The following is a 21,020-nucleotide window of genomic DNA, read 5'->3' on the forward strand; positions in this document are numbered from 1 at the left end:
GTACAGACAGGAGTGGTAATGAAGATAGGCAATTTGAAAAAGGGTTGACTTTAGGACTGGTAGGTAATACCTATCAGTTTGGAGTGAATGTATTAACTTGTACACCAGTTATTGTAGGCAAATTGAAAATCCCTCTGGTGCATGTGCCTTTGGCCTCAAAGTGTGTATATGAAGCAATACTGCATTCCCAGGGGTCATAAGCAAATTCCAGACACCATTAAAGAATATGTAGAGGTAGGAGTATTACACCCAGTCTCTACTGCTTGGAATAATTCGGTCTGCCCTGTGAAAAAAGGGGATGGGAGCTGGAGGATGACGGTGGATTATAAAGAATTGAACAAAACACTCCTCCTTTAGTTCCTGCAGTCCCAGACACTGTCACTTGGATTGAGAACATGCAGATGTTTGAGGGAACCTAGTACGCTCTGTTAGATTTGGCGAATGCCCTTTTCTCTGTACCAATTGCCGAAGAGTGTCAGGAGCAGTTTTAATTTTCTTTGGTTGGGCGTCAGCACACCTTTAAGCAATTGCCTATGGGGTACTTAAATAGCCCAACCCTCTGTCACCGGCTGGTGGCAGAAAAGTTAGATAAGCTACCATGCAAACCTGACATACAAATCTCACATTACATATATGATCTTCTGATCCAGGGCAAGGATGGGCGAATTTTGCAGAATCAGTTGGAAGCAATCATTGAGGGATTGAAAAAGGAATGCTGGGACATTAACCCTCACAAAATTCAAGGACCAGCTGTAGTATTTTTGAGAATTCAGTGGCATAATGGCCATCAAGAGATGGTGCCCAAAGCCAGACAAAAGATACTTGAATTTACCACAGCAGTGAACAAGAAACAAGCTCAGCAGTTTATAGGGCTGTTTGGATTTTGGAGACAGCATATAGCACATTTAGGGCATATTTTGGCACCACTTTACGAAGTGATGCTAAAGAAGTATGAATTTGAGTGAGGCGAGGAGCAGCAAAGAGTATTTGATTTGACAAAATACATGGTGCAGCGGGTGCTTGATTTGTGACCTCTGAAGTCAAGAGAAGTGGAGTTAAATGTATCTGTACAAGAGAATTATTCTAACTGAAGCCTGTGGCAAAAGCAAGATAAAAAACGAGTTCCTTTGGGATTTTGGAGTCGCAAATTACCTGAGGCTGGTAATAAGTACACTCCATTAGAGAAACAATTGCTAGTGTGTTATGGGCTCTGATTGATACAGAACAACTGACAGTGGGTCATGATGTATTGATCAGGCCCAAAATCCCGATTATGCAGTGGGTGTTGAGCTTTCCTTAGACACACAGGCTAGGACACGCCCAGGAAGCCAGTATAATCAAATGTAAACGGTATATCCAAGACAGAGCAAAATCAGGAAAGGGTGGGGTTGCAAAACTACATGAGCAAGTGGCTAACATACCACCCGTAGATTACATACCGCAGCAAGTGACAGAAATACACAAGCCTTCAGTGAAATGGGGAATACCTTATGGAGATCCGACAGTGGAGCAGACAGAATATACCTGGTTTACTGATAGCCCTGCTCGCTACATAGGAACTCAGCGCTACTGGAAAGCAGTGTGATATAATCCCAAGACAAAAAAGATTCTAACAACATCAGGTAAAGGGAACAGAAGTCAGTTTGCAGAACATTTTACAGTATCTCAAGTTTTGAAACAAGAAACCATTGGTTAATGTCATTTGTACACGGATTCATGGTGAGTGGCCAATGGGCTAGCTGTGTGGCTGACAACATGGCAAAAGAATGGGTAGAAAATTCCAAAGAGTTGTGGGGAAAGGAACTGTGGCAAGATATCTGGGAAATGCTATCACAAAGTGAAGTAACAGTGTATCATGTGGATGCGTTACTGTAATACTGACTCACTAGAACGTTGGTTCAATTCTGTTGCAGACGAACACACCAAGATTTCCTCTGTGGACGCAGAGACTCATGATGGCGAGTTTGAGGATTTGGCCAAGGGGGCTCACCAGAAATGTGGACACATGGGTGGGAAAGCTACTTGCAGATGAGCACAAGCTCCTGGGATCAGTATCCCTTTAGAAGTAGTAAAAACTATTATTTTACAGTGTCCTGTGTGTCCACATCAGCAGCATAGACTGATCCCTCATATTGTCCAGGGCACTTTACAAAGAGGTAAATTACTGGGTCACATTTGACAAAATTGTCAATATGCATGTACCATTGTGGATAGCTTTTCGGGAGATTTGATGGTGCTGCCATGCAAGAGAGCAACACAATTGAACACTATTAGGCTGTTAGATCAGATCATATTGCGTTACGGTGTGCCCTTGCAAATTCAGAGTGACAATGGCACCCATTTTAAAGGCAAGCGTCAGGCAGTGACTAAGTAGTTTTAGTAGTGGAGGTTGGCATGAAAAAGTGGAATTATGTACCTGCAAACAAATGTTACCTAAAAGAGTGATTGCCAACACTGATATGTTGTTTTTCCCAATTTGTTTTGGAGAGTCTGTGCCTGGCTGGTGTAATTGTAAAACTAAGTGGACTCCATTTGGAAGGGTCAAACGCCACACAGCAACAAACACAAGATGTTGTATTTGCGCAGCCAACCAATGTGAGTCTGATGGCGCTGTAAAATGATGTTTGTAGGTCGCCTGATGCTGACACCGACATACCAGCCCCAGCAGCCACGAAGAACAGAATTCGCAAAGCGTTGAACACATGCCGAGTACAAGCTCAAGAACGTTTAACGGATGTGCACAACGCGATGGGATCTGATAACTACATGTGGTTTTATTTAACATAGTAGCAGACATTGCACTTTAAAATATAAACCACATGTACAGAAGAATTTCAGCATTATGTAGTGCGGACATTGGATTATTATTGTGTATCAAATCATTGGATGATATAGTGATAGTCTCCATACATTGTCACATATTTATAGCAGCTGATTTCCTGGTACAGCCTCTCCCTTTACCTCGTTTATTTGTGATAAGTAGTTCCGAAAAGGGCCCCACATGTCTTTTGGTCTACATCTGGGCAGAATCAGCACTATGTATCCTTCTTCCCTTTCTTTAGCATAAGTTAGTTCCCTAAACCAGTCAGCTGTACTGGGGGCTGCTCTGGATTTCCAGTAGTGCAGGAGATATTTCAGTACTATCAAACAGGATATCTGCAACCGCCCGCCAGAATTCAATAATCAGCAGACAGCTCCAGTACATATGGAGAGAGTCTGCAGCGGCCATACCACATTTCATACACTCATTACTGACATTCGGTGCAAATCTTGAGATGAGTGCAGGAGTGTAGTGTATTTGGTTGAGTATTTTGAATTGTATTAACCTGAACTTTACATTAAGGGAAACCTCTTTAGTCAGGCGGCATCAGTGCAGCCATTGCTCGTATTGTATTGCTACACCGAGATCCCTCCCCCATTTTCTTTTAGTCCCATTGTCAGACATTAGACTGGCCTGACATGCTTTATATAGCCTAGACACAAGCCTTTTGGGGTCTCCACTGTGCACTATCATCTCCACAAGTTCACATGTATTGGGTTCCAGGGGAAACGAGGGCCATCAGCGACCAGCTGCTGTTCTTATTCTGAAATATTGAAGTGATATGATCGGATTATCCCCAGCTTGGTCATGAATTCCTCGTTTGTGACAAACATCCCATTGGGTATCAAGCATTGTAGGGTCAACACATATTCTTGATGTCTTTATCGTATGTCCGGGGGAGTCCTGGGCAATTCCATAGGGGAACTGATCCACAGTATGGGGCCGTCACACCTAGTCTCTTGAGCAGTCTTGACCAGGCATTTACCGTTGTGCGGACCGGGTCAAAGGAGCATGAATCTTCATGCTGGTCAGCCAGAATAATCGACTTTAAATTTGTTGGCGTACCATTATATGAGTCAAGGGTCTGGTGTATTGGGTTGTTTTTTATGGAGTACCAGTGGCCTGCGTACTGGGCTTGTGAGTTGGGTGCTGCTAGGCCACCCTGTTCGAATGGTGTGGACAGTCCCTCCCATTTCAATCACGGCACGCCTGTCCCCCATGTTTGTTTGTTTATTTATTTGTTTATTTATTTGTAGGGCGCCCTAAACCCTTAGGTAGCTGGGCGCACAACATGACAAGAATACTTAGAGCTTGGTTACAGGTATAGACAGGTACAGAAAATACTTGCAGGCACAGTTACAGATGTTAACAGGTATAGGTAAGAGCCGAGACACGAAAGCAGACAACTGTAGTCATTAGTCTAGTGGTCGTTTAGGCGTAGCCAGGTACAGGTGTATCATCTAAAACTGTCATAAGACTGATCCCTTCTTAGCTCAACTGGTAATGCGTTCCATTACTGGGCTGCTTTTACAGGGAAGCTGGTGCCTCCTGTTTTTTTTTTGTCGGAATCTAGGTATTTGGAGGCAGTAGGAATTGACTGTCCTAGTTGGTCGTGTAGAAGACTTTCTAGTTATTCTTTCCTTTAGGTATGGGGGGGGCTGCGTTGTTTAGGCATTTGAAAGTTAATGTAACAGTTTTAAAGAGGATCCTATTGCTGATTTTCAACCAATTATAGTTTCTCGTGGCAGTAGATATGTGATCTCTAGTAGGGAGGTTCAGGGCCGTTCTGAGCACATTATTTTGCAATGTTTATAGTTTGTTGATGATGTATGTATTGGCTCCTACATACAGTACATTACAATAGTCCAATTTTGATAGTATGAGTGCATTGGCTAAGGTGATACAGCTTGCTAGTGAGAGGAGGGATCTGCATGCTCTAATACGTTTGCCAGTGTAGGCAGTGGATCAGGCCAAGGAGTTTACCAGTGTTCTTTTTAGGGACAGCGTGGAGTCCAGATAGACGCCAAGAGTCTTCACTTCTTGGGCAACTGTGATTATATTGCCATCAATGTTGAAGGCATTATAGTTAGTGTCAAGTGTTTTTAGGTTGTTGGCCGAGCCAAGGATTAGGATCTCTGTTTTATCGTCATTCAGGCAGAGGCCATGGGTTGCCATCCATACCTGAATGAGGATGTAAATTTCGTTTACTAAGGCTGTATCTGATGTGTAATTGCCCGAAAGGGGAATGAGGATCTGGGTGTCATATGCATAGTTTGTGTAGGTGACACCCAGTCTGTCCAATTTGTCAAATAAAGGCTTAGTAAAGATATTATACATAGTTGGTGAGACACATGAGCCCTGGGGGACTCCACATATTGTTTGAATTGGGTCTGCAGATTCTGAGGTGGAGAAGACTCGCATGTTTCTGTTGTCTAGAAAGGATTGAACCCAGGCTATAGCTTCACTTGAAAAGTGGGCGGCCGATGCTAGGTGTCTGCATACTACTGCATGGTCCACCAAGTCGAATGCTGCCAACAGATCAAGGAGGAGTAGCATAGCTGTATTTCCTTTGTCATTAAGCTCATTGATTTGGGCTTTAAGGTCTATTAATGCTGTCTCTGTGCCGTGCTGAGGTCTGAACCCAGATTGGCAGGAGCCTAAAAGTTGGTTGGTCTGAAGGTACTTCTGAATTTGAAGATAGGCCACTCTATTATCTTCAGGAGGAATGGGACCGTTGTGATAGGCCTGTAGTTTGTGGGGATGGAGGGGTCTAAAGTTTGTTTTTTGAGAAGGGGTAGAACCCAGGATTCTTTTAAACTACTTGAGGCGGTATTAGATAAATAGGAGGTGTTAATGAGTTTAGAAATGAAGGGGGCTAAATCTCTGGCTGCATCCTTAATTATTTGGGCTGGGCAGTTGTCGCCTTTGCAGTTTGATGGTTTTAGGGAAGCAATCATTTTTTTCAGTTTCCTGAATGAAGACTTTAGTGAATTTAAATGGAGCTAGTTTGGGCTTGTCAGTAGGAGCGGTAATAGTTGGAGTTTCAACAAAGGGAAGAGAGGCTTTTTTTACTCCAATTTTAGTTTGCAGAGTTTTTATTTTATTTGCTAAGGCATTTTGGATGTTAGTACACCATTGGTTGTCTTTAGGTACATTATCCGGTGGAGGTATGGGCGATTCTAATTCTCACAGGATCACAAATAATTCCTTGGTATTGGAACATGCTTTGGATATTCTTTCATTGTAGACTTATTTTTTGGTTTGGATGATTTCTTTCTTGCAGTTGGTGGCGCAGAGTTTTAATTTTAGTTTATTTTCTTCCATCGGGATATGTTGCCATGTGGTTTCTAACTTCCTTTTTTCCAGTCTAAGTTCTTTTAGATGAGGGGTGATCCAGGTGTTAAGGTGAGTCTGTTGTTTACTCTTGCAATCATTAAGTGGGGCAATGGTATCTAAGACCTTGGCCATAGTGTTATTATAGGAGTCCACCAGCGTATCTGGATCAGAGTTGCTTGGCAGGGCGTTGATCACTGGAAGGAGGAGAGGTAGGATGTTCTCTGGTGTGATATTTTTCCTTGATCTTGTGGGGAGAGAAGGTGCCATTATTTTTACTTTGTTTGCTTGATTGAGTGTTAAGCTGAAGTCAATTAGGAAATGATCAGTCCAAGGTTGGGGTGTAATTTTCGTGATCGGTGTTGGGCAGTTTGAGGTGGCTACCCAGTCTAGGGTCCTGCCTTTATTTAATCTTAAATCCAGGTTGGCTTTAACAATGATAGCTAAGCCACCTCCTCTAGCTTTAGGTCTGTCCATTCTTAGGAGTTGATATTCTTTTGGTATCGCTAAAGAGAGCGCTGGGCCTGCTGCCTCATGCAACCTGGGTTCTGTGACCGCTAAAAGGTTGAGGTTATCTGATGTTATAATATTGGTAATTTCGGTGGCATGGGCAACGACAGATCTAGCATTGATCAGTGCTCCCGCTATTGTAGTTATTCTAGGTAATATTTGGGTTTTCAACGTTACTGGTATATGTTCTTTCATTTTGGCATCTGCGCCAAATGCAGAGTAGTATTTTTAGGGTCGGTACAGCAGTTTAAGTGGGTGTTGCTGGTTGATTTAGGTTCGTAGATGGAAGAAAGTCTATCTTGAAGCCTAGTATTTTTATTCATAATAGGACAGGGTGCATATTTAATTTGGTCCACGGTTATCGAGATTAGTTGTATGAGCAGCAAAGGTGCAGATAACCGCAGAGTTTTGCTGACATACATCATATGGCAGTTAGTGCCGGTTACAGAAAATTGGGTTAGGTGGTCTAAGGCTGAGGCCTAGTTAGCGTGAGTGAGGTCAGGTAGGGATCAGACTAGGAATGGTTGGCTAAAATAGTTTATGTTCAGGTTTGGCACGGTGGTTCGCATTGGACTAGGTTTAGCGTGGGCAGGTTAGATTTAATATGGTCACAGTGGCTGAGTGGAGCATAGGCTGAAATCAATGTAGTCACAGAGGGCTAGGTTCAGTACATTCACAGATGGCTAAATGCAATATATTCACGATAGACTAAGTTGAGCATAAGCTAAGATCGGTATAGTCACAGAGGGCTAAGTTCAATATAATCGCAAATGGCTAAATTCAATATATTCACAAATGGCTTAATTCAATATATTCGTAGTAGGCTAGGTTGCGCAGGGCTAGGATCAGTCTAGTCACAGATGGCTAAATTCAATATATTCACAGTAGGCTAAGTTGAGCATAAGCTAAGACCGGTATAGTCACAAATGGCTAAAATTCAATATATTCACCTTATGCTGAATTGAGCATAGGCTAGAATCAGTGTGGTCACAGAGGGGCTAAGTGTTAGGCAGAAACCTGTGCAGTTCCCTCTGGGACCACTGCAAAAGATTTAAGACTACAGGTGTTTGGCAGTAAACCCACTTGGTAGAAGTCTGTTCCACACAGATTCACTTGGTAGCTGTGGCTGAGCAGTCAGACTTCCCTCAAGAAGAGTTAGGCAGTATACAGAGTATTCACAATAGGTCAATAGGAACACAGTAGAACAAGCAAACACTAACCAGAGCTTGGTGTAAAAGAGATATAATTATTTATTTAAAACCACATCTAATAAAACACACATGCACTAATATTAAGCAGTTCAAAAACACTGTCACTAAAAGATATACACTCCCTTAAAAGAATATTAGACAAGTCTTAAGTAAAGCCCCACTTATTTTCAGACAGCGGTGAGCGCTTAAACGCAGATGGCACTCTAATAATTCGTTTTAAAAGGGAGAGAAAGGCAGAGTATAAACTGAAACAGATTCCAACACTTTCACAAGAACACAGCAAGAGGGGAAGGCAGAGTCAAACCGTGAAGTTAGAGTTCAGAAAGCCGGATCCACTTTAAGAGGATCAGAATGAAATGTGTCCAAGGTCACACGGTTGAAAAGTGCACAAAAGTCTCGAAAAGGTTCAGAAAGAGTTGGACCAAAAGAAAGGGACCAGTTAGATGGTCAAGGCGGCCAGCCCAGTCCAGAAGGTTAAGGGATTATTATTACCTTGTAGCAATCTTTAGAAAGGGAGGCCTGGCGGACACGGTACCTTAAAGTGGTGAGAATACTCCAGCGGGGGCAGTTGTTCCTGGCAGCGGATGCAAGTCGGTGCTTCGTCCGGGGGAAGAGGGGATCTCGTTGGGGAGGAAGACAGCAGTCCGTTGCACTGCCGGGGTAGAAACCAGCCACGGAGTTCTCAGTTAAAAGGAGCGGTCCTTTTGTTCGCGGTCCAGTGGTAAGTGGCTATCCGGTTGCCGGGGTGCTTGGCACGGACAATTCGACCACAAGACGTCCTGGGATGTGAGGAAAAGAAGGTAAACTGGTTGTGCCCACCAGTCAGGGGAAGAAGACTCTCCAGTAGGGAGATCTTCTCTGTCGTCAGGAAGTGGTGAGTCGGTTCCGCAGGGCTCCACCGGTGGTGTCGTCGTAGCAGGTCGGCTCAGCTTCTCCCTCGTCGGATTCTCAGGTCCTGTGGCGACTTCTGAAGTTCCAGTCCCCAAAGCCCTGCTTTTATGCAGCACACCCCCATTCACTCAGCCTAGCTGTCAATCAAACATGCTAGGTGGTGAGCCGGCCGGCTCACCACTTGAGCCAATCACACAAGAGTGCGACTTGAGTTACCAAGGTAACTCAGTCCAGGGTGCCTAAACCCCCTCCGACACCCCCTGTGGTACCCAGACAGAGTGGCACCACTTTTGGAGGCTTCTGTGGAGAAGCCCGCCAAAAGTGGAACAAAGGGCTCGACTTGGGTTGGAGTCACAGAAGAGAACACAAACGCCATTTTAGAATTGAGTCCTGGTAAAAAATACCAACCGGTGAATTAATATTAAATAAATAAACCGGCGGTATGTTCGAGGCTATGAGAATTAAATAATTAAAGTTGGTAGCCTCGAACAATGGGAAAATCCCATAGGGATATATTCGCGGTCGAATATAAAAAGTAGTATCCGCTGCCACCAGCCAAAACTCGATCAGGGGGGACGGAGACGTGCCCCTCGACTAACAGACCCCGGGGCAATCGAATTGCCCCGACCAGTATGTCCACAATATGATGGTTTGTACTGGTTTCTGTTCATAATTTGGGACTAATAAAGCCAATGGTGACTTTACATGCCCTGGGAGACAGTAGTCAGTCCCAGGGTATGGAGTCTATGGTGGGGTGTCACTATGGCACCCCTGTGTCACTGCACGGAGGGTGCTGTGTAACACATAGTAAAAACACATGAGACCCTATGGAGTAAAGGACCCCATAGCAAGGGGGCGCTGTTGCGCTCGACGAAGATGGCCGCCTGCTGATTAGCTCCGTGCCGCGAGGCGCTCCTTCAATCGAAATCCTCCCGTTTGCCTCGGCGCTTCAACACGTAATTGACAGAGGGGGAAGCTGGTGTGTCTGGGATCCTGCTGGCCTCGTCCCGTCTTCCTAACTTCTTTTGCTGCGGAGCTGTTGGCCCCTACGGGAGTGCCGGGAGCGGGTGCTTCCTCCGATCCCCCACAGGGCTCTGGGGGATCGCGGCCGTGTTCCGCGGCTTGCGGCCTTCCTTGGGGGGAGGGGCGTCCTTCCCGCCCTGCGCGACCGCTCTCTACAGCCTTCGGGAGGAGCGGCTGACCGGATCCGAGAGCGTCTCGCTCCGCTGCCCCATCCTAGGCGGCGTGCTGATTTGAATCGTGCCCCCAGTCCGAGGATCCGAGCGGTGAGTGGGGCCCCTGATCCCTGCGGCACGCACCGCATTGGTTGGCGGCCTTGGGCGGTGTGGAGTCGCGCCTGAGGCACAGTTGGATCCCTCGCATGGTTTTGGGCGCGGCGCCTTGGCCCTGTGACAATAAGCACATTCCGCCTGCATCCTGATACTATGTGGGGGGGGGGCCGGTTCTTCCGGAACCCATCTCCCGGTGAATCCTATCTTCGGCCGCGCCGCTCCCTGGGCCCGTGGAGGCGGCGCGAGACATCGGCCCCCCTCCCACTTGCCTTGTGCTGCGCACTTTACTGTACCGAGGGTTGCCCTGACCCCCGGTTCTGCTGTATGGAGGCACCACCGATTTGGTCCATACCCACCTTACTGCTCTACTAGAGGACTAACCACCTGGCTGTTCCATCTCATCCTCGGCCGCGCCGCTCCCTGGACCCAGTGGAGCGGCGCGAGGCAGCGGCTCCTCTCCGCTTACCTAATACTGCTCATGTTCTGTACCGTTGAATGCTTTGACCCCTGAGTCCACTGTACGGAGGCACCACCGATTTGGACCATACCCGTCTTACTGCTTACTAGAGTGCTGACCACCTGGCTATCCCATCTCATCGCAATAGCTACGAGAGGCTCCTCTTGGTTCTCTTACTGGTTACTGTCTCCTTGGCCCTTGCCTCCTCGGTTTCTCGGGGGAGTACGTGTGGTTCACTGGCCGCCACATACATCGGCTGCCCTGGCGGCCCAACATAGATCGGTCTCCCCCATCTGAATTTGAAACCCCGCATCTCGTGTTGCCAGCTGACTGTGGCCTCACACATACCTGGCGCTCTCTCTTGGCGTCCCTCTCGTCCCCCTGTCCTCCGTTCCACCGGACTTGTCTTCACCTTTTACTGACACCATGTCAACAAGGATGGGAAAGAAGCAATCCTCTATCAACATGTTTGCGAAGCCTCCGGGAGGATCTGGCGCGGAGACACCTGCACAGGAACCATCCACTGCACAAGAACCGGAACCATCCGAATCTCAGAAAATGATGGAATACATTCGCGAGGGGTTCACTGCGATCCATAGTAAACTAGACGACATGAATGGTACGATATCCTCCATTAAGGCACACATGGAGAGGACTGATGGTCGCGTAACTGAGATTGAGTCACGTGTGAGCACCGCTGAGGACGGTCTGGGCTCCCTTCGGGCAGAGGTTTCCACACTATCCGCACGCGTAGCAGAGGTGGAGAAGAAAAATGAGGATCTTGAGTCTCGCTCAAGACGCAACAACCTCCGCATAATCGGGGTACCAGAGGATGGCATACAAGAACCCATGGAGGACTACGTGGAGAGCTTGCTACTTCGACTCCTTGATTCCCCAAAACTCTCCTCACAATTTGCAATCGAGAGAGCCCACCGTGCACTTACGGCGAAGCCTAGGCCTGGCGCTCATCCTCGCCCGATTATAGCCAGGGTCCTTAATTACCGCGACCGAGATGCCCTGCTCAGGGCGGCGAGAGTCAAGGGAGACCTTTTGTTGGGCGCGGCCAGAATCCATCTATACCCGGACTTCTCGATGGCGGTCCAGCGTGAGCTTAAATCCTTCCTGGCGGTGAAGAGACGATTGCGCGAGCTTCAGGTTAAATACGCTATGCTATACCCCGCCAAACTCCGGATCGAGCACGCGAATCGAGTATACTTCTTCACGCTACCGGAGGAGGCCTCAAAGTTTATAGATGAACATTTTCCCGGCTGAACTATACTCACAACGATCTCCTCCATTGCTTATGCCTTGCTCCTTTGGTCCACACGCTGTACTTTTGTTCTACCACAACATGCTCTCACTGCGTGGTCGCCACCATTGAGCCCTAACCCAGGTCTCGGTTGGTCTCACGGCGTCCCGTCATTCTAGTTGCGGCACTGCGTGGACTCCTGGGCCGGAGGGTTGCTGCACATCTCGTCCTGTTGGCGTTATGACTGTGAATGTTTATGTCTCTGTTTTTTTCTCTATGCGATGCATTTGTTGGTGTTGGGTTGTGATGCAGTGGGAACTGGCTGCTGATCTGAGGACGTTACTGACCTCTCCGTCAGTGCGTCACAGCTATCCACCACAATACACCCTTTGCCCGCTCGATTATCCTGAAACACTGTGGTAATCCCTAGTTCCTGATATCCGGTCTGAACACATACACCATCCCACTCTAGCTGTTCGGATGGTTGCTCCATATTATTTCGCTACATTGGTCATTATTGATGGTCGTGCCTTCTCCCCCCCCTCCGCGGGTTCATCCCCGTATGTGACTTGCTTTCATTGCCAGGCATTAAGTTTATCCTCATATTGCCTCAAGGTTCGGAGCATCGCCGCCAGGCCGACGTACAGGCCCCCCAGGCGTTGATGCCATTGTTTTTGACTTTGTTGGTTGTATATGGGTTGTTCATCTCTCTGATTGGGGGAGGGATGTGGGAGGGGGTGGGGGGTAGGGGAGTTAACGTTAAAAAAGGTTTGGTAACTGCGGAGAAGGTAGAGTTCAGGGAACCTGGGTCTCTAGACCATTGCAGATCTGACGGCAATGGGGCCCGCTTATGGGGGGCACTGTTCCATCCACCGGTGTATTTCTATGTCTGCCTTGAGTGTGTCGAGTGAGGAAACCCTTACATTCCTGAGCTGGAACGTGCGGGGGCTGGGGAACTTCAAGAAAATGAGATTGCTACAACTCCAAGCTGAACGGCATGGGACTAAGATCCTGTTTCTTCAGGAGACACATGCGGTAACTGATCACTGTGAGAAGTTTGATAAAACATGGGGACCACAGAGATACTATACTTCCTATTCCACACAAAGCCGCGGGGTTATGACCCTTATTCACAAGAGTATTAGATTCATCCCCATTGCCACGACAATAGACCCTCTGGGCAGATATGTCTTACTTCATGGCATCCTACAGAATAGGGAAGTGGTCCTACTGAATATCTATGGTCCCAACATCGATGATCCTGAATTTTTCACACATCTCACGTCCCTCCTAGATGGCTTCCCGCTGGTACCTATTCTCTGGGGAGGCGATTTTAACACAATATTCGATGTAGATCTCGATAGATCTGGTTCTCGTCCCCGTCACCTCACTAGGGCCGCATATTCTACACTATCTTCACTCCCTCGCCTGGCCCTGTTTGACGCATGGAGGCTTCTTTACCCCGACTCCCGCGCCTTTTCCTTCTATTCCTCGGTACATGATTCCTTCTCCCGGATTGATAGATGGCTAGTGTCTGACATACTCATAAGGTACATCTCAAGCTTGTCGATTCTCCCCAGGACTCTCTCCGATCATTCACCAGTAACTATTACCCTATCCTGGGGCTCAGATCACGATCGTTCTAGACAATGGAGGATGAAACCACTCTCCCTCCTTGACCCGGTCTTCAGTTCGGAGCTGGAGTCGGCGATTGAGGAGTTCTTTGAGACCAATACCGGCTCCGTCTCATCACAAGCCACCCTCTGGGAAACTTTTAAAGCCTACATCAGAGGCATCGCCCTCTCTAAAGAAAATGGCATCCTTAGAACCATCCGAAGAGAGATTGCTGAGAGCGAGGCCACACTATCCGTGCTGGAGGCCCAATATGCATCAAATCATACTCCTGATACCCTTGCGTTGATCGGCACGGAGCTGGACTCCTTCCGCGCTCTTGCGGACCGAGAGCAGAGGTTTCTCGACAACCCTGGGCTGGCGAGGAGGTATGGTGAGGGTGAGCGCCCATCTCGTCTTCTGGCTAGGCTTCTCCGCCGTGAGTTTGGCGCTCCTCCCATTCCTGGCGTTGAGAGACCTGATGGATCCCTTGCCACTTCCCCCGGTGATATCAATTCGGAATTCCTCTCCTTCTATCAATCCCTTTATGCTAACGCGGATAATGCCACTATAGCAGAAATAGACGTCTTTCTGGACAAGCTCCCCCTGTCGGTTCTTTCCTCCGATACCATCGGTGCCCTTGAGAGTCCATTCACTTCCTTGGAACTCTCGGAGGCCATAGACTCCCTCTCATCTGGCAAATCCCCGGGATCGGACGGTATACCGGTTGAGTTCTATAAGCGCTTCAAGTCTCTTCTGCTTCCTCGCCTGGTCGCACTTTGGGAAGAATCGTTGGAGGTGGGCCAGCTCCCTCCTACGCTCCGCAAAGCCACCATAACTGTCCTGTTAAAACCTGGTAAATCCCCCACGCAATGCGGTTCTTACCGTCCACTCTCGCTAATCAATTGCGACGTCAAAATTTATGCTAAGCTACTTGCTTTACGTCTGGCCCCATTCATGCAACATATCATTCATCCAGACCAGGCGGGGTTTATTCCGGGACGCTCTACCTCCCTGAATCTTAGGCGCCTCTTCAATATTATAAGCAGGGTGAGCCCTGACGTTCACGCTGTGGCCGCCACGCTCGATATGAAAAAAGCTTTTGATTCCGTCTCTTGGAGGTATCTTTGGCGGGTACTTAATAAATGTAAATTCGGCCCCACATTTATCTCCTGGGTCAAGCTGCTATATTCAGACCCCGTGGCCAGAGTCCGTACCGGGGACCGGTGCTCTTCCCTCTTCCAAATAGCTAGAGGTACTAGACAAGGTTGTCCCTTCTCTCCATTAATCTTCGCTGTAGCGCTGGAGCCGTTCGCGGATATGCTTCGCCAGTCTCATTCCCATAGAGGTCTACGCACTGCCGGGGTTTCAGACATAGTTTCCCTATATGCTGACGATGCTCTCCTCTTTATTCGCTCTCCTGAAATCAATCTTGCCCCAATACTGGAGGATGTTGTCCTTTTTGGCCGCATGTCTGGCCTGACGGTAAACTGCGCTAAATCAACTCTTTTCCCGCTCACCCCCATCACTCTCCCCCCTCCCGATACTCTTGGATTCACTTGGGCCCAAGCTGAGTTTACCTACTTAGGTATAGTGGTGTCGCGACATATCGATTTGGTTTTCGAGAAGAACTATCGAGTATACCTCACAAACCTAATGCAAAAAATTCAGGGTTGGGACAAACTCCCGATTTCACTGGCAGGTAGGGTGGGAATACTAAAGATGGTGGTACTCCCCCAGCTACTGTATAGATTTGTTAATATCCCGCAATGGCCGGGAGCTGAGTTCTTTCGGACATTGACACGCACCCTCAATACTTTTCTCTGGCACTCTGGTGCAGTCCGCCTCAAGTTTGAGACCCTTGCTTCTCCCATGGAAATGGGTGGCTTCGGTGCACCTGACTTTCTCAAGTACTGGCTGGCAGCCCAACTTCAACACATCGCACACTGGTTCAACATATCTGACCCCCCTCCCCATGTCAGACTAGAGAAGTTATCGGTTGGTGACCGCAATATCAGATCCCTGGTGATCGCACCTATGCCAATAGAATCGGGCTCATTAGACCCGTTGAGGTGCACATCCCTGGCTTTATCCAAAACATGGCAATTACTGGGCACCACCCATCCCTTCCATGGTAACTTCCCGATCTGGAACTTTCTCCCGGGAATCCCACAGGTCCCCCCATCGGTTGTTCGCACATGGGCTGAGGCAGGATTCGAATTGCTCCGAGACATATTTGTAGATGGTAATTTCATAGAATGGCCTGACCTTCCGCCGTCCCTCAGACAGCGTCCCTCAGTGTGGCTTCAATACTCATCCCTCCGTAGAGTCCTCAAACATAAGTACCCATGCTTCCCAGCGTTACCGCCGGATGAGCCGGCGATCACTGAACTGACCTCTCCTTTCCCTATGAGGGGGAAAACTTCCAGACTATATACCCTGGTACAATCCAGATCGCCCCCTTCATTTTCTAAATTAAAGCTCGCCTGGGAGTCTGATCTCGGAGTGGAAATGACCGAAGACCGTTGGTCCCAAATGTGCTCACGTATCCAGAGGGTCTCCTTCAACTCCCGATTCAAGCTAATTCAATTTAAACTACTCCACAGATACCATTACACCCCAATCAGACTACACCGTATTTCTATTAGTCTCTCCCCTAGATGCCCTAGATGCGGCCACGATGGAGCTGACTACTTCCACATGATCTGGTTATGTCCCCGCCTTACCCAATTTTGGGACGCTGTTTGCTCTACCATCTCGTCTATTCTTGACCACCCTATTTCCCCTACCCCAATGAAATGCTTATTCCATGACTTTCCTGACCTGCACCGAGATTCTAGGAGACTGGCCGGCCTCTGCATGCTTCTGGCTGTGCGGGCAATACTACTTTGTTGGCTCAGGCCTACCACCCCGACTCACGCACAGTGGCTCAGAGCAGTCACTTGGGCCTCCGATACGGAGGAATCATGGGCGGTACAACAGCCCTCCTGCTCTAGACCCAGAAACATCTGGCTCAAGTTCCGATTATTTATGTCCCCCCCTGACACCGACTCAGGTCCTACATCCCCAGCAGCCTCTTCTCGTCAATCCCCTGCAGCCCCTTGAATGGCCCTCCACCGGGTCTTGCATTGTCCTGCTACTCTCCATTGCCCGCGGGGCGTGCCCCGCCACTTGTTGTGTGATTCTGTGATGTTTTAATTGCTTGATTTTATATGCTCTGTTGTTGCTCACCTGTATCTGTGCTACCAAGCTGAATAAAAATAAAAGTTTAAAAAAAAAAAGGACCCCATAGCCCATAAAACACAAACAGTCAAAGGAACACCATAAATCATGTCCAAGAGTGGGAGAAAAAGAGTCTCACTCTTGGCAGGAGAAAGGTTAGGAAATTCAGCCTAAACAGAGAATTTTCCTTAACACTAAGTTCAATATATTTGCAATGGCTAAATTGAGCATTGGCATAGTCAAAGGGGCTAGGTTAAACACAGGCATAGTAGGCAGGTTCAGCATAGGCAAAATACTCTGCAATGTAGGCTAGTTATCAGACTGGGTATCACTCAATATTAAGATTAGAAGTAATACAGGCAGCAGAGAGTATTGCCGTGTGCGCTTACTAGGTAATTATAGCAGATGCAGGAGTAATTTGGGGTAGCATGTGTAATACCCTGGAGGTGGTGTATCTGGAGTTGTCTGGTAAGGTTAGATCATAGGGCATGCATTATATTGTACTGATATTGGGAGCAGGCAGCATGCGGTAAAGAGAGTCAAGGGCAGGCAATGTTAGACAATATAATAGTATAGTGGCAGGAGTTGCATGAAAGGCATATGATATCAAGTACAATTGTTTACTGGTTAAGCTCCATATGGCAGCGTTACGGGTAGGTGGAACAATAGCCAAGTCATTGTGAAGTCATGCCGTGTTGGGCGGGTACAAGCATCGTGTTTTAGTGGGGAGACATTGCATCAGGCCCCGCGGAGACCATGTAATACGACTGTTCTGGAGGGTGCGAGTTAGAGTAGGTGTAAGGCTGCTTTTACCGGCTGTCTGCCAGTGTGCGACCACAGGATGAGGGGCGATGCTGATGGAGTAGCGTAGTGCCTGGCCCACTGCACATACGGCTCCAGACAGGCTCACGACAGGTAAGTGCCTTGGTGTGGGCCGGCTCGAGCCTGCCGGCTCACGATTGGATGTTGAAGAGAGGCTGTCGACCAATGGTGAAGGGCGATGGGGCCAGATGGTATGCTTCAAGCCAGGAAGGCGAAGCGAGATTGCAGGCGGCCATATTGGACAGGCTTCTACCTCGTGGCAGCTAATGCTGATTTTTACACAACGGTATAAATGCAGACTGTTTGCTGCAATCTGGGATGTATATTTAGTTGTAGTTTTGTCAAAAAACACTCGCCCAGGCCCCACTGGATTGTTACAGACAAAATATAGTAATTTGGGGTCCACAACCATTTTAAGTAGTGAGAGTATACCATATAATTACATTGGAATTTTCACCCATAATTGTAGTTTAATCGCTAGTGTGTCCAAGTAAATGTCATGATTGTCGGCTAGTAGAGAACGATGTAAACGAGAGACCGATATGCACTGATTTTTTAATTTATGCGGGCCCATCGGAATCCCAACCGATCCGCCGGAATATGAGTAGAGTCAGTCAACAGGAACAATTCTGATTTTGTCTTATTTATTCGATATCCGGAAAGGGTCGTGAATATGCAGACTTCCTCCATCATCGGGGCTATGTTTTGTACCGGTTTGCGGATGTATAAAAGTGTATCATCAGCATGCAGGGAGGTGACCTGTGGTGGACCTGCCATATGAATCCCCCTATGTCCATGTTTGTCACGCATTAGTTGTGCTAGTGGTTCTATCGTTAATGCGAAGAGCAATGGGGACAGCGGGCAGCCTTGCCTTGTTCCTCGTTCCATATAGAAGGTGGATGATAGCATGCCGTTGGTACAGACTTTGGCAAATGGTTTGACATACATTAGCCGAACAAACTCGATATAATGATCTCCCAATCCCATCCGACGGAGGACTGCAAAGAGAAATTTTCAGGAGACCGAATCAAAAGCCTTCTCTGCGTCTAGTGAGGCCGCAACTGCCCTAGCCTTGGGATTTGTTTGGGGGAATGATGCAGAAAAGCCTATGCAGATGCAGTGCTGTGGACCATTCAGGAATAAAACTGGATTGATCCTGATGTACTAATGTTACCATATGTGGCAAGAGACGGGTAGACGTGACTTTTGCGTATATTTTTGTGTCAGTGTTAATCAACAACAGTGGTCTATAAGAGGCCATTTCGGATGCTGGCTTATTTGGCTTTAATAACACTATGATTACGGCCTCAGAGAGCGTAGGTGGTAATTGGCCAATCTGTAAGGACTCTTCCCAGACTTTCAATAGCCTCAGTGCCAATATTTGCCTGAGTTCCTTATATAATTAAATTCCTATCCCATCCGGGTCTGGGGCCTTCTCGATAGAAATGGCCATAATTGCATCCATAATTTCTTCCAGCAAGAATGGTTAGTTTAGTATTGTTTGTGCTTCAGCATAAAGGGACAGGAGAGAGATTCCGTTCAAAGTGGGATATGTTGATACGCAGGGGAGTTGCTAGGTCTGGAAAAGACCCGGGGCTACGCTGATGTCGGAGCTGTTAGGACCGATGGCTAGCTAGTCTTTTGGCTGTAGCTCCTGAGATTCTATCCGGGGCTACAACCAAAAGATCAGGGGCTATAGCCCCCTTAGCCCCCCCCTAGCAACGCCCCTGTCGATACGCTTGTCAGCATTAGCGTATAAGGCTTCATAGTATTGGCGGAATTCACTGTTAATCTCTTTCGGGTGTAGTTAACAGGGTACCTGACAGCCCCCTGATCCCAGGGATGTGTTGTGTCTCTCTTTCCCCCGTATTACGCCCACCAGAAAACTTCTGCTTCCCCATATCGCCGTGCCTGTGTGGGTTGGTTCATCAGGTAGACCTCTCTGTCAGCCAGGTTTCTGAATTTTAACAAATTGCCTTTAATGAGCCCCAACAGTGCTCCTTCATGTGTCGTGCCATAGTCGTTTTCCAGTTGCTTCAAATCTATTTCTCGTGCCCTCAACTCTCTTCTAATTTCTTTCAGCCTTCCAGCTGTCATTGAAATAACTTCTTCCCTCACCCATACATTGAAGGTTTCCCAGACAGTGATGTTACGAGATACAGATCCTTTGTTTCTTAGGAAAAAATCCTCAATCCTTTCTTGTAACCTTTCCAGGAGATCTGTATCCAGTACGTATGAAGGTGGCATCCTCCACAGGGGGCAGGGAATGCCAGGGCCCTCCCACTGTATCTGCAGCAACACAGACTAGTGGTCTGAGATGGTTCTTGGGTATATTGCGCAATCCCTTACCCATGACATCCACCCCGCAGACACCAACTAACAATCAATCCTGGACTGTGCATCATGGACCATCGAATAGTAGTTGTATTCACGAGTTCCGGGGTTACGGTCTCTCCATACATCCACCAATTCCACTTGTAACATAATTTGCCTCAATATGCGGCCTGCATTAGTCAGTTTGTGCTGGGTATTTCTTGATTAGTCCAGAACAATCCAGGATCATATTGAAGTCGCCTCCCCAAATAATCGGGGAGGCAGTCCCCTCCAATAGGATCTTCGCCCATAGAACTCAGGGTCGTATGTGTTCACTAACAGTACCTCCACCCCTGAGAGCTTTACCCATAGTATTACGTATCTGCCTTGGGGGTCGATATGATATGATATGATATGATATGGCATTTATAACGCGCCTATACACAAGTGTTTCAAGGTGCAATGAGGCAAGGGATGGGGAACAAAGGGACGAACAGACAACGATCCTACTAGGCCTGGTGTCATTCAGATCGCGCAAGTGCTTGGGAAGGGGGAGAGGGGAGAAGTACGAGGGGGGAAGGGAGAGGGCTAAGTGCAGTACAGGGGTTAGTAGAATAAATAAGATAATAAAAACAGCCAGATGGTGGCAAGTGCAAAGTAAGTGCAGACATAAGTGCTGATAGGGGGACTGTAGGGAGAACAGAAACAGTCCCTAGATGCAAGGGTTGCCAGGGAGGCAGTCAGGAGCGCAACTGGCGGTGCCTGCGCCCAAAATCAGACAGGGTGGCCAGGATGTTTGACCAGTGCAGTTTTGGCCAGGAATTCAGCAGGGGAGAAAGGGAGAGAAAGCAGAAGCAAAGAGGAAGGTCTTGAGGTGCTTACGGAACCGGAGATGGTTCTCCTCAAGTTTCAGGGAGGCAGAGGGAGGCCCCTGCCGAAGAGAGAGATCTACCACCAACTTGTTGCTTAGAAAAGCGACTGAACCTGAGGGAGTTGGAGGCGATGAGCTCAAGGAGGAAGATATTTGGAAAGAGAGAGTTGAAGGTATTTTGGCCCCAGTCCCCAGTAGGCCTTGTGGACAATGCAGAAGGTTTTGAACTTAGTCCTCACAGCCACTGGGAGCCAGTGCAGAGATTTCAGTCCTGGAGAGATACGATCCCTGGGCTTGAGGCCAAGGACAAGTCTTGCAGTCTTGTTCTGGATAAGCTGCAGAGGGCAAAGAGTAGAGGCAGGCAGATTTAGATAGAGGCTGTTACAATAGTGAAGCCTACAGAGAACCAGGGCTCTG

The sequence above is a fragment of the Ambystoma mexicanum genome, chromosome 11 (genome assembly GCF_040938575.1).
Source record: "Ambystoma mexicanum isolate Mex_15411 chromosome 11, UKY_AmexF1_1, whole genome shotgun sequence".
Taxonomy (NCBI): domain Eukaryota; kingdom Metazoa; phylum Chordata; class Amphibia; order Caudata; family Ambystomatidae; genus Ambystoma; species Ambystoma mexicanum.